Raw genomic sequence first — 12,028 nt, 5'->3', positions numbered from 1 at the left:
GATGACCCAAAATCTATGGGATGAAGCAAAAGCAGTTCTAAGAGGGAAGTTTATAGCAATACAATCCTACCTCAAGAAACAACAAACATCTCAAATAAACAACATAACCTTACACCTAAAGCAATTAGAGAAAGAAGAACCAAAAAAACCCGAAGTTCACAAAAGGAAAGAAATCATAAAGATCAGATCAGAAATAAATGAAAAAGAAATGAAGGAAACCATAGCAAAGATCAATAAAACTAAAAGCTGGTTCTTTGAGAAGATAAACGAACTTGATAAAACATCAGCCAGACTCTTCAAGAAAAAAAGGGAGAAGACACAAATCAATAGAATTAGAAATGAAAGAGGAGAAGTAACAACTGACACTGCAGAAATACAAAGGATCATGAGAGATTACTACAAGCAACTCTATGCCAATAAAATGGACAACCTGGAAGAAATGGACAAATTCTTAGAGAAGCAAACCTTCTGAGACTGAACCAGGAAGAAATAGAAAATATAAACAGACCAATCACAAGCACTGAAATTGAAACTGTGATTAAAAAGTCTTCCAACAAACAAAAGCCCAGGACCAGATGGCTTCACAGGTGAATTCTAGGAAACATTTAGAGAAGAGCTAACATCCATCCTTCTCAAACACTTCCAAAACATAGCAGAGGGAGGAACACTCCCCAACTCATTCTACGAGGCCACCATCACCCTGATACCAAAACCAGAAAAAGATGCCACAAAAAAATAAAACTACAGGCCAATATCACTGATGAACATAGATGCAAAAATCCTCAACAAAATACTAGCAAACAGAATGCAACAGCACATCAAAAGGATCATACACCATGATCAAGCGGGGTTTATATCAGGAATGCAAGGATTCTTCAATATATGCAAACCAATCAATGTGATATACCATATTAACAAACTGAAGGATAAAAACCATATGATCATCTCCATAGATGCAGAAAAGCTTTCTACAAAATTCAATACCTATTTATGATAAAAAACCTTCCAGAAAGTGGACATAGAGGGAACTTACCTCAACATAATAAATGACAAACCCACAGCCAACATCGTTCTTAAAGGTGAATAACTCAAACCACTTCCACTAAGATCTGGAAAAAGACAAGGTTGCCCACTCTCACCACTCTTATTCAACATAGCTTTGGAAGTTTCAGCCGCAGCAAGCAGAGAAGAAAAAGAAATAAAAGGAGTCCAAATCGGAAAAGAAGAAGTAAAGCTGTCACTGTTTGCAGATGACATGATACTATACATAGAGAATCCTAAAGATGCTACCAGAAAACTACTAGAGTTAATCAATGAATTTGGTAAAGTAGCAGAATACAAAATTAATGCACAAAAACCTCTTGCATTCCTATACACCAATGATGAAAAAATCTGAAAAAGAAATTAAGGAAACATTCACATTTACCTTTGCAACAAAAAGAATAAAATACCTAGGAATCAACCTACCTAAGGAGACAAAAGACCTGTATGCAGAAAACTATAAGACCCTGATGAAAGAAATTAAAGATGATACAAACAGATGGAGAGATATACCATGTTCTTGGACTGGAAGAATCAGCATTGTGAAAATGACTGTACTACCCAAAGCAATCTGCAGATTCAATGCAATCCCTATCTAACTACCAATGACATTTTTCACAGAACTAGAACAAAAAAATTCACAATTTGTATGGAAACACAAAAGACTCCAAATAGCCAAAGCAATCTTGAGCAAGAAAAACGGAGCTGGAGGAATCAGGCTCCCAAACTTCAGACTATACTACAAAGCTACAGTAATCAAGACAGTATGGTACTGGCACAAAAACAGAACTATGTATCACTGGAACAGGATAGAAACCCAGAGATAAACCCATGCACATATGGTCACCTTATCTTTGATACAGGAGGCAAGAATATACAATGGAGAAAAGACAACCTCTTCAATAAGTGCTGCTGGGAAAACTGGACAGCTACATGTAAAAGAATGAAATTAGAACACTCCTAACACCATATACAAAAATAAACTCAAGATGGATTAGAGACCTAAATGTAAGGCCAGACACTGTCAAACCCTTAGAGGAAAACATAGGCAGAACACTCTATGACATAAATCACAGCAAGATCCATTTTGACCCACCTCCTAGAGAAATGGAAATAAAAACAAAAATAAACAAATGGGACCTAATGAAACTTAAAAGCTTTTGCACAGCAAAGGAAGCCATAAAGAAGACAAAAAGACAACCCTCAGAATGGGAGAAAATATTTGCAAACGAAGCAACTGACAAAGGATTAATCTCCAAGATTTACAAGCAGCTCATGCAGCTCAATTTTAAAAAGCAAACAACGCAATCCAAAAATGGGCAGAAGACCTCAACAGACATTTCTCCAGAGAAGATGTACAGATTGCCAACAAACACATGAAAGGATGCTCAACATCACTAATCAATAGAGATATGCAAATCAAAACTACAATGAGGTATCACCTCACACCCGTCAGAATGGCCATCATCAAAAAATCTACAGACAATAAATGCTGGAAAGGGTGTGGAGAAAAGGGAACCCTCTTACACTGTTGGTGGGAATGTAAGTTGATACAGCCACTGTGCTGAACAGTATGGACGTTCCTTAGAAAACTAAAAATAGAACTACCATACAACCCAGCAATCCCACTACTGGGCATATACCCTGAGAAAACCATAATTCAAAAAGACTCATGTACCACAATGTTCATTGCAGCACTATTTACTATAGCCAGGACATGGAAGCAACCTAAGTGTCCATCGACAGATGAATGGATTAAGAAGATGTGACACATATATACAATGGAATATTACTCAGCCATAAAAAGAAGCGAAATTGAGTTATTTGTCATGAGGTGGATGGACTTAGAGACTGTCATACAGAGTGAAGTAAGTCAGCAAAAGAAAAACAAATACCGTATGCTAAAACACATATATATGGAATCTAAAAAAACAAAAAAGGTTCTGAAGAACCTAGGGGCAGGACAGGAATAAAGACGCAGAAATAGAGAATGGACTTGAGGACACAGGGAGGGGGAAGGGTAAGCTGGGATGAAGTGAGAGAGTGGCATGGACATATATACACTACCAAATGTAAAACAGACAGCTAGTGGGAAGCAGCCACATAGCACAGGGAGATCAGCTCGTTGCTTTGTGACCACCTAGAGGGGTGGGATAGGGAGGGTGGAGGGAGACGCTAGAGGGAGGAGAAATGGGGATATATGTATATGTATAGCTGATTCACTGTGTTATACAGCAGAAAATACGACACCACTGTAAAGCAATTATACTCCAATAAAGATATTAAAAATAAATAAATAAATAGGAAAAAAGTGAATCCGAATGCTGGGTGCTTACTGGGGGCCAGATCCTGGGCAAGCACTTGACATTCACCCTCTCCTCTCATTCCCACACTCTGCACTGTGGAGATTTATCATCTCCATTTTACCAATGAGAAAACTGAGACTCAGAGAGGTAAGGCCCTTGCCTAAGGTCACACAGTAAGTAGCAGAGCCTGCTAGGATCCACGTCCAGCTCTGACTCTAAAGCCCCCTCACTGTTCGTCAAAGGTGGAAGCCGAGGGATGCTGGCTTCCTGGAGAGAGACTGCGGAAACCTGGCAGCTACACGCCTGGGAGTAAAAATGGGCTGCTTTACATTTTTTTCTTTTTTTTTTTTGCGGTACACGGGCCTCTCACTGTTGTGGCCTCTCCCATTGCAGAGCACAGGCTCCGGATGCGCAGACCCAGCGCGCGGGCCCAGCCGCTCTGCGGCATGTGGGATCCTCCACAACCGGGGCACTAACCCATGTCCCCCGCATCGGCAGGTGGACTCTCAACCACTGTGCCACCAGGGAAGCCCCTGCTTTACATTTTATAGTGCCAGGGGTCTATAAAAATGGAAGATCTGCAGCTGGGACTGTGCCAACCTTTATGTCCTGGTGTGCAGGGCAGGGAGCAGGTACCAAAACAGTTGGACCTGATTAGTGTGTGTTCTCTCCTGATCCTCAGGAACAGGCCTCCAAGGAGCCCATTTCCCCCAGTGAGACCAAGCTCCTCCCAGATGCCATCTGTAAGTTCCAGAGGTACAGAGAAGTTAGGTAACTTTGCCAACAACACACAGCTAGTAGATGGACGGGTCGGGATTCAAAGCCAGGCAATCTGACCACAGATTTCCCAAATCCCACACTTCACAAAGGGCCTGGACTAACTGTACCGGGGTAATGCAGGTCATAAATGACTTCACAGTTCAGAGGGGGTGGTGGCTGGGAGAGGGGGGAAACTTGATGGAGGAGTTGACCCTTTAGCGACACTTGGAGGAACAGGTGGGTGGGATATATGGAGGGGATGGGGTGCAGGACCCCACTGAACAGATTAGCTTGGCTGTGAGTTTATTAATAAAAGTGAGAAGGGAAGCTTAATTAGAAAAGTAGGTTTGCTGCCTTGAACATTGACCTGGATTAAATAAAAACAGGTTGAAGAGAAGTTAGAGTCTGCCTTTCCAATTGACTTCCACATCGTGTTTCTGTACATGCAACTCTAGGGAAGGAGCTGTTTCCGCGGCCAAGACCCCTATAAAGCTTACAGCAAAATGTAATGCGTAATAGCCCTAGGAGTCCCACCAGTCTCCAGACACTGCTGTCACAAATTCAGCCAGGACCCATCACCTGGGAGGGGAGACGGTGGGAAAGAGCCAAAGCCATGGAAAGGAAGACTCTGTGGCACAGGTACAGCCTCAGGTTCAAGATTAAGACGGAGACCAGTTACCGCGAGAAGCGAGGAAGTTAGTGGTAAAACCACCCCAAGGAACCGATAACGCAAAAATCTTTCATATGATCAGTGGTGGAATTGGGGCATCAATTATTTTTCCATTTGTTTAACAAACATTTATTCATGGTCGACCCCATGCCAAGTACTGTGTTCACATTTAAAAGCAAATATGCTGGGCTTCCCTGGTGGTGCAGTGGTTGAGAGTGCCCCTGCCGATGCAAGGGATACGGGTTCGTGCCCCGGTCTGGGAAGATCCCACATGCCGCGGAGCGGCTGGGCCCGTGAGCCATGGCCGCTGAGCCTGTGCGTCCGGAGCCTGTGCTCCGCAACGAGAGAGGCCACAGCAGTAAGAGGCCCGCGTACCGCCAAAAAAAAAAAAAAAAAAAGCAAATATGCTGATATACTGGTAATTCGCAAAACTCCAAGCAAAACAATAAGGTCCCACTTGGTCCCCACCAAGCCCCCATTTGGGTGTTGCTGGAAAGCCCCAGCCCCGCCCTCAGGGCCCTCACTCTCCTCTCTCAGTGCCACACTGACGTGTGGAGGTGAGGGCCGAAGAGACTCAAAGAACACCCAAAGGAGCTCTCTCACTCTGACCAAGGAGTCCTTCCCTGGAGCTGGCCAGCTGTGTGTGTATTCTGGGTTAAAAATCTTTTCTCATCCCTGAAACTTGAGTTTGGGGCAGAAATATCACTTTAAGCTACAGAGCAGCCATCAGAGATAAGCGCCCAACTGTTGGAAAAAAAAAAAGTCCAAAAAAACAGCCCTTAGCCAAACCCTCCAAGAGTCAGCTTCAAAAAGAAGCTGCAGCCTGCAGTTCACAGGACAAAAATCAGCTTTGCCCGCACATAGAAGGGATGTAACTTATTTTTCCTTTAACCCCAGAGAGTCCATCTCATCTGAGGAGACTAAACTATGACCAGTTATACCTTCAAAGGGCCCTTGAACAAGAAATGAGCACAGAGATGCTGGGAATTCGGTGACCTTCTGTGGCAGAGCCTGTGAATAGCAACGCACTGAGCTGCTGCCCCTGAGAATTATTTAGATGTTCTCATGTCCAGGCAAAGGTGAGGCAAAGGCAGATCCAAACTTAGAAAAGGAAGTTGCGGCATTTTCAAGTTTTCTGAACAGCAGTGATTGTGCTCACTCAGCCGCTTTCATCACCAGAGCTCACCCTCTTTAATCAGTTCCCACGGAGATCTGGAAAATGGATAGATAGAATGATCCCGTGTGAAATGGCTCCAAAAACAAAAAAAAGGGTCAGGGAGAAGCTAGTGGCTTGGCCCAAGGCTTAACGCTAAACCGGCTTCAGAATCGAGAACAGAAGTTTCTAGGGTCTGCCTTTACTCTCACAGTAGGTTCCCTAGTCTGAGAAGTTGGACAATAAAATCCAAAATCTTTTTTTAACTCCTAGAATCGGCAGCATCCAGTCAGAGCTAAGAAATAAGTAAGTGTTGCCTAGTGCTGCCAGCAAAAGAAAGAAAGTGCAAAAATCTAGTTAATTACCCAGGACATGTTGGCAGACACCTCTGCTTGTCAAATTCCTGGTTGTCTGAATGGTTATTTACATCTGCATTAATTTACACTTGTGGAAGTTTTAAATATTTCTTAAGTAGCAGCAAAGCTCTTACCAGAAACTTCGCTGTTTTGGAAAAATTCCTCTTTTCCATCCCTGATTTATTCACAGGTGTAGGACACCCCGCCACAGAGCCATGACTCTTGTGCTTAGAGAAATCCTAAATGGGAATTCACACTCAGACATCATATCTAGAGCCACTGCCATCCTCCTGGCTCCGCCTGGACCCTGAGCCTGCTCCCCAGACTTCATACTCTTGCAGTGGGCAGTTCCAAGGCAAGGGCTCTAAGAAAATCTGGACACTCATTAAAACCTGAAAAAAATGGGTGAAGGTGGTCAAGAGGTTAAAACTTACAGTTATAAGACAAATCAGTTCTGGGGACATAATGTACAGCATGGTGATTATATGTAGTTAACAATACTGTATTTTATATATGAAATTTGCTAAGAGAATAGATCTTAAAAGTTCTCATCACAATAAAAAAAATTTGTAACTATGTGAGGTTGATTGATGTTAACTAGACTTATTGTGGTGATCATTTCACAATATATACAGATAGCAAATCATTATGGTGCACATCTAAAACTAATACTTTTTGTATTATGTCAGAGACTTCCCTGGTGGAGCAGTGGTTAAGAATCCACCTGCCAATGCAGGGGACACGGGTTTGAGCCCTGGTCCGGGAAGATCCCACATGCCGCAGAGCAACTAAGCCCGTGCGCCACAACTACTGAGCCTGCGCTCTAGAGCCTGCGAGCCACAACTACTGAGCCCGTGTGCCACAACTACTGAAGCCCACACGCCTAGAGCCCATGCTCTGCAACAAGAAGCCACAACAATGAGAAGCCCACGTGCCACAATGATGAGTAGCCCCCGCTCACCACTACTAGAAGAAGCCTGAGCGCAGCAATGAAGACCCAATGCAGCCAAAAATAAGTAAATAAATTTTTAAAAAAACGAATACAATGTCATATATCAGTTGTATCTCCATAAAACTGGAAAAATAATGAAAAACTAAAACTTGACAAAAATATATTGAGGAAAAATAAAAGAAAATTTTACTTAATCATTTTGAAGTTTTCCATTCATTCAACAAATATTTAATGAGGACATACTTTGTGTCATAATTGTACCATTAGGTCTTGGAGACACAGATATCCAAAGATATATCACATCATCTCTACCTAGGAGGAGTTTACAGTTCAGTGGAGGAAAGAAACACTGGGAGAAAAACACAATAGAATATGTGTTTAGGGGTGGATTGGGTTTGAAGTTGACATTTACATAAAACTCAAATATGCAGAAACCAGAAACATTTTCTCTAAATATTTCTTATAGTCTTACCTTGTGCTCAATCCCCAGTGACAACACACATACACAAATCTTAAATTTTCCAATAAAAAATAACTCAGGCTCTTCTAGATTAGAAACATTTCTTTCACGTAAAGATTCACTCACTTTCCAAGTTCAAATTCCCTATCAGCTCTCTTCCCCTTTCCAAAGGAACTCTGGCTGCACACCCACTTCCTTCTCAAGATGGCGCCAGGGTGCAGGGGGAAACTTCCTATCCTGTTGGCATCCAGCCCACATGCTGTCCCGTGTCCTCTACTGAGGTGTTTCTGGTCTCCTCTGGACACCGATTTCCTACCCCAGTGTCCACTGCCGTGGCTGGTCGCTCTCAGTGTTCTGGGGTGCTACGCTCCCCGCGAGGGCTGGCGTCCTGGGTCTCTGGCCCTCCTCCACAGCCTCCCTTGTCCCAATCCCTGACTCTTCTTTATTTCTGGCTCCTTCAGCCTGTCTGTATTCCCACGCAGGCCCGTAAATGCCAAATCCCATAGGGCGCATGCCTTGGCACAGGCAGCCAGAGCACAAGCCCACATGCCGGCACTACCCCGCTGCTGCACACAGTATTCATTTCCTAGGGCTGGGAGAAAGTGAGAGCGTGGCATGGACATATATACACTACCAAGTGTAAAACAGATAGCTAGTGGGAAGCAGCTGCATAGCACAGGGAGATAAGCTCGGTGCTTTGTGAGCACCTAGAAGGATGGGATAGGGAGGGTGGGAGGGAGACGCAGGAGGGAGGAGATATGGGGATACGTGTATATGTATAGCTGATTCATTTGTTATAAAGCAGAAACTAACAACAACAACAACAAAAATTCCAGGAGAGGGAAAGAATTGAGGTGAGGGACAGATGAAGATGAATGGCAAAATGTTGATAACTGTTAAATTTGGGTGATGGGTATGTGGGTTCATCATTCTCTCTACTTTTGTATATGTATTTGAAAATTCCCATATTAGAAAGTTTTAAAAATATAAAATAAAATAGATAACCAACAAGGAAATAAATAAATAAATAAATAAAGGAGAGAATGGGACAAAAAAGAAGCTGGAAATTATAATAAAATGCTTTTGAAACATTAAGAATGATGTAAGCAATATCAGTGTGCAAAAATACCCTTTTTAAAAGTTGCCCAGAAAGATCTCAAAGAAATATGTATTCTGTGGAATTATTTCCAAGGAAAGAGTTGTAAGTGAGGCTAATGCAGCCACAAGTGATTTGGAAAAACTAGCGTGTTCTAATCTGAAAGATACATAGATAGTGATGTCGATGAAAAAATTCATCAGTTGATCTAAGAAAGAAATGGAAAATTTGAAAACAAACTTATAGTTTCCAGGGGGGAAATGTGGGGGCAGGGATAAACTGGGAGATTGGGATAGACATATACACACTACTATATATAAAATAGATAACTAATAAGGACCTACTGTCTAGCACAGGGAACTCTTCTCAATACTCTGTAATGACCTATATGGGAAAAGAATCTAAAAGAGTGGCTATATGTATATGTGTAACTGATTCACTTTGCTGTACACCTGAAACTAACACAGCTTTGTAAATCAACTGTACTCCAATAAAAAATTTTTTTAAAAGTAGGGCATGGCAATCGTAGGGGAGCAGAATTTGCCACCCCAAAATGTGTTTCTTTGGAATATTATTTTAAGCTGGTTATTTTCTAAGAAACAGCAGACTTGGGAAAAACTCTGAAAACCAAGTAGGAATGACTCTTTTGTAAGAAACATTTCCATTTGTAAGGGAAAACTCCATTTGTAAGGGTATCACCCACCACTGTACCAGGAAGAGGAGAATGACCAAATTTCTAGAAACTTATCGGTAGAGAAGACTTAAATCTGCAGAATATTCTCTCCTTGTTTATTGTGCTTTTCCTGGTAACTGACTTTCCAATAACTGACTCTCCCCACGCTCAACACCCTCTTTTGTCTTTAGCTGAAGACAGTGTTTAAGGTGAGGGCTTCAGCCATTCTGGCAGTTATCCAGTTCTCCTGGGTCTCTCCCATGTATACATGTTATTAAACTTTGTTTGATTTTCTTCTGTTAATACATGTGTCATGTCAATTTAATTCTTAGAGTAGCCAGAAGAACCTAGAGGGTAGAGGAAAATTTCTTCCTCCCCAATATAATCACCTCCCATTCCAGGGTTTTTAAACTGGGGAATGCAACAAAATTCATTGGAAAGCTTTTTACAAATACAGCTTTCTTGGGCTTCACACCAGACCTCCTGAATCAGAAACTCCAATGGTGACCCACATAGATAGTTAGAAACGTTCCACAGCAGATTCTGAATTAGGAATCTCTGATTAGGAATCACTAACCAAACAACCTGGCCTCTTAACTCAGCCTCCACCATTGCATACCATCTCTCTGTTAACCGCCCTAGAGCATCTCTTTGATAATGTCCAAAATCATCAGAAATTCCCAATAACGAACAGGACCGTTGATACTTGGCTCCCACCCACTGATCCCATATGCATTTCTGATCTTACCTCTCACTCTCTCACAGTTTAGCCAAATAGGTCTACTCTCTGTCTGGCATTTCAACCCTTGAGCTGGGACTCCTGCCACCCCCTCATCTGGCATGTCCTCCAGTGAGGACACCCACCCCAACACACATCCATCAATTGCTCCCTAACAAATATTCCCAGTCCTTTGAGACTCACCTCATGTCCAGATTCCATAAAGCCTTCTGTGCTCACTCAGGACTCTGTCCACTGCCAGAAATGTTCTCTCTGTCCTCTGAATTCTTATAGCACTTTGTGTGGGCCTGGGGAAGGTAAGTACATGATGTGATGGAGCGGGGTGTGTCTAGGTGCACAGACTCAAGGAACCCAGAGCAATTTCTTTAAAATTTAATGTTTTTAAAATGTATGTGAGTTTTGGGACTTCCCTGGTGGTCCAGTGGTTAAGACTCTGTGCTCCCAATGCAGGGGGCCCGGGGTTCAATCCCTGGTCAGGGAATTAGATCTCACATGCCACAACTAAAGATCCTGCATACCGCAACTAAAAAAAAAAAAAAAAAAAAAGATCCCACATGCCACAAAGAAGATCTCGCAAGCAGAAACTAAGACCCAGCACAGCCAAATAAATATTAAAAAATTTAAAATGTATGTGAGTTTTGAATTCTCCACAATTTACGGAGACCACTAATCCCTCAGGCAGATGTGCTATGTTTATTCTGAAGCTTCTGTTACCCCGGGCACATGCCGTGTACCCCAGCAATACATCAGCTGAAGTCACATGGCTGAGTGACAAAGGGAGAAAGATTTAATAAAGAGGTTTGAAATAATAAATAGATAAATGAAAAGCAAAGTCCAATTCTTATCCCTTCTATTGTTAAGAGCTGCTCCTAATGTCTAAGCTTGCAGACCTGACCATCTCAGTAATGAGAAAAAACAAGGCTTCTGGTTAGCAAGACTCAGCCCCCTTAGAAGGCATTTGGAATACCTCCAGATTTCTGAGCACGCCATTTGGTGTCCCCTACCCTGACCTCAACAGGCTTCACAAAATATTTCTTCTAAACACATACTCCTTCTCTCCAAGAGGAATTTGGGTGAATAAAGTTTCTTCCATTTCATTATATATATATGTAAGAAGAAAATTCTGTGGTGATTCATCCAGGTATGTTGCACATACGTCACCACCCCAGATATTTCAATAACCACCACCACTATTTTAGATTAAAACTAGTCAGTAGCTACATTAGGGAGAAAAACTATATATGTTTTGTTTTTTTCTATCTTTATGTAACATACTTATCACAGCCAAACCTATGAAAGAAAAGCCCAGCTACATCTGTCACTATCGTAATAAGAAAATACTTGCCTCTAAAACTTTATGTTAATACACTAACACATTTTAGACCTGGCTATCTATGGCTGTCTATCAACTATAAATAGCAGTTAAAAGAAATAAACTCAGTCACAGCTGGAGGAGGCACAGACAGGGGCAAAAAAACCCCAGGCCCTCAGCATATCAAAGCCAAATAGTATGTTAACTTTACAAATGAAAATGCAAAGATCATTTGGAGAAGAACCAGCTCCCGCAATCCTCCCACATCCGCTTTGCCCAATTTTTGTCAACAGTCTTCAACCATTTTTTGTGCACGCCACCCCATCATCTGTATGGATAAATGGGTTTTTTTATTGTATTTTTTTGAATTTTATTTTATTTTTTTTAAACAGCAGGTTCTTATTAGTTATCTATTTTATACATATTACTGTATATATGTCAATCTCAATCTCCCAGTTCATCCCACCACACCCACCCCTCTCCTGCTTTCCCCCCTTGGTGTCCAAGCATT

At 41.9% G+C, this 12,028-nt stretch overlaps 1 protein-coding gene and 1 long non-coding RNA gene across 1 annotated transcript in view; both read right to left on the bottom strand.

The window, feature by feature from the left end:
* CNIH3 (cornichon family AMPA receptor auxiliary protein 3) overlaps positions 1-12,028 on the bottom strand; it is a 283,620-nt gene that overhangs the window by 137,361 nt on the left and 134,231 nt on the right.
* The window catches only part of LOC141278004 (uncharacterized), a 28,395-nt gene that overhangs the window by 4,262 nt on the left and 12,105 nt on the right, over positions 1-12,028 (bottom strand). Inside the window, exon 4 of the long non-coding RNA XR_012330069.1 lies at positions 10,389-10,492. This is a non-coding gene — a long non-coding RNA (uncharacterized lncRNA). The remainder of the gene's footprint in view (positions 1-10,388; positions 10,493-12,028) is intronic.

This window comes from Tursiops truncatus, chromosome 1 (genome assembly GCF_011762595.2).
Source record: "Tursiops truncatus isolate mTurTru1 chromosome 1, mTurTru1.mat.Y, whole genome shotgun sequence".
In the NCBI taxonomy this organism is placed as follows: Eukaryota; Metazoa; Chordata; class Mammalia; order Artiodactyla; family Delphinidae; genus Tursiops; species Tursiops truncatus.
Note: the sequence above shows the minus strand (reverse complement) of the source record. Positions and strands in the feature narration are given on the sequence as shown.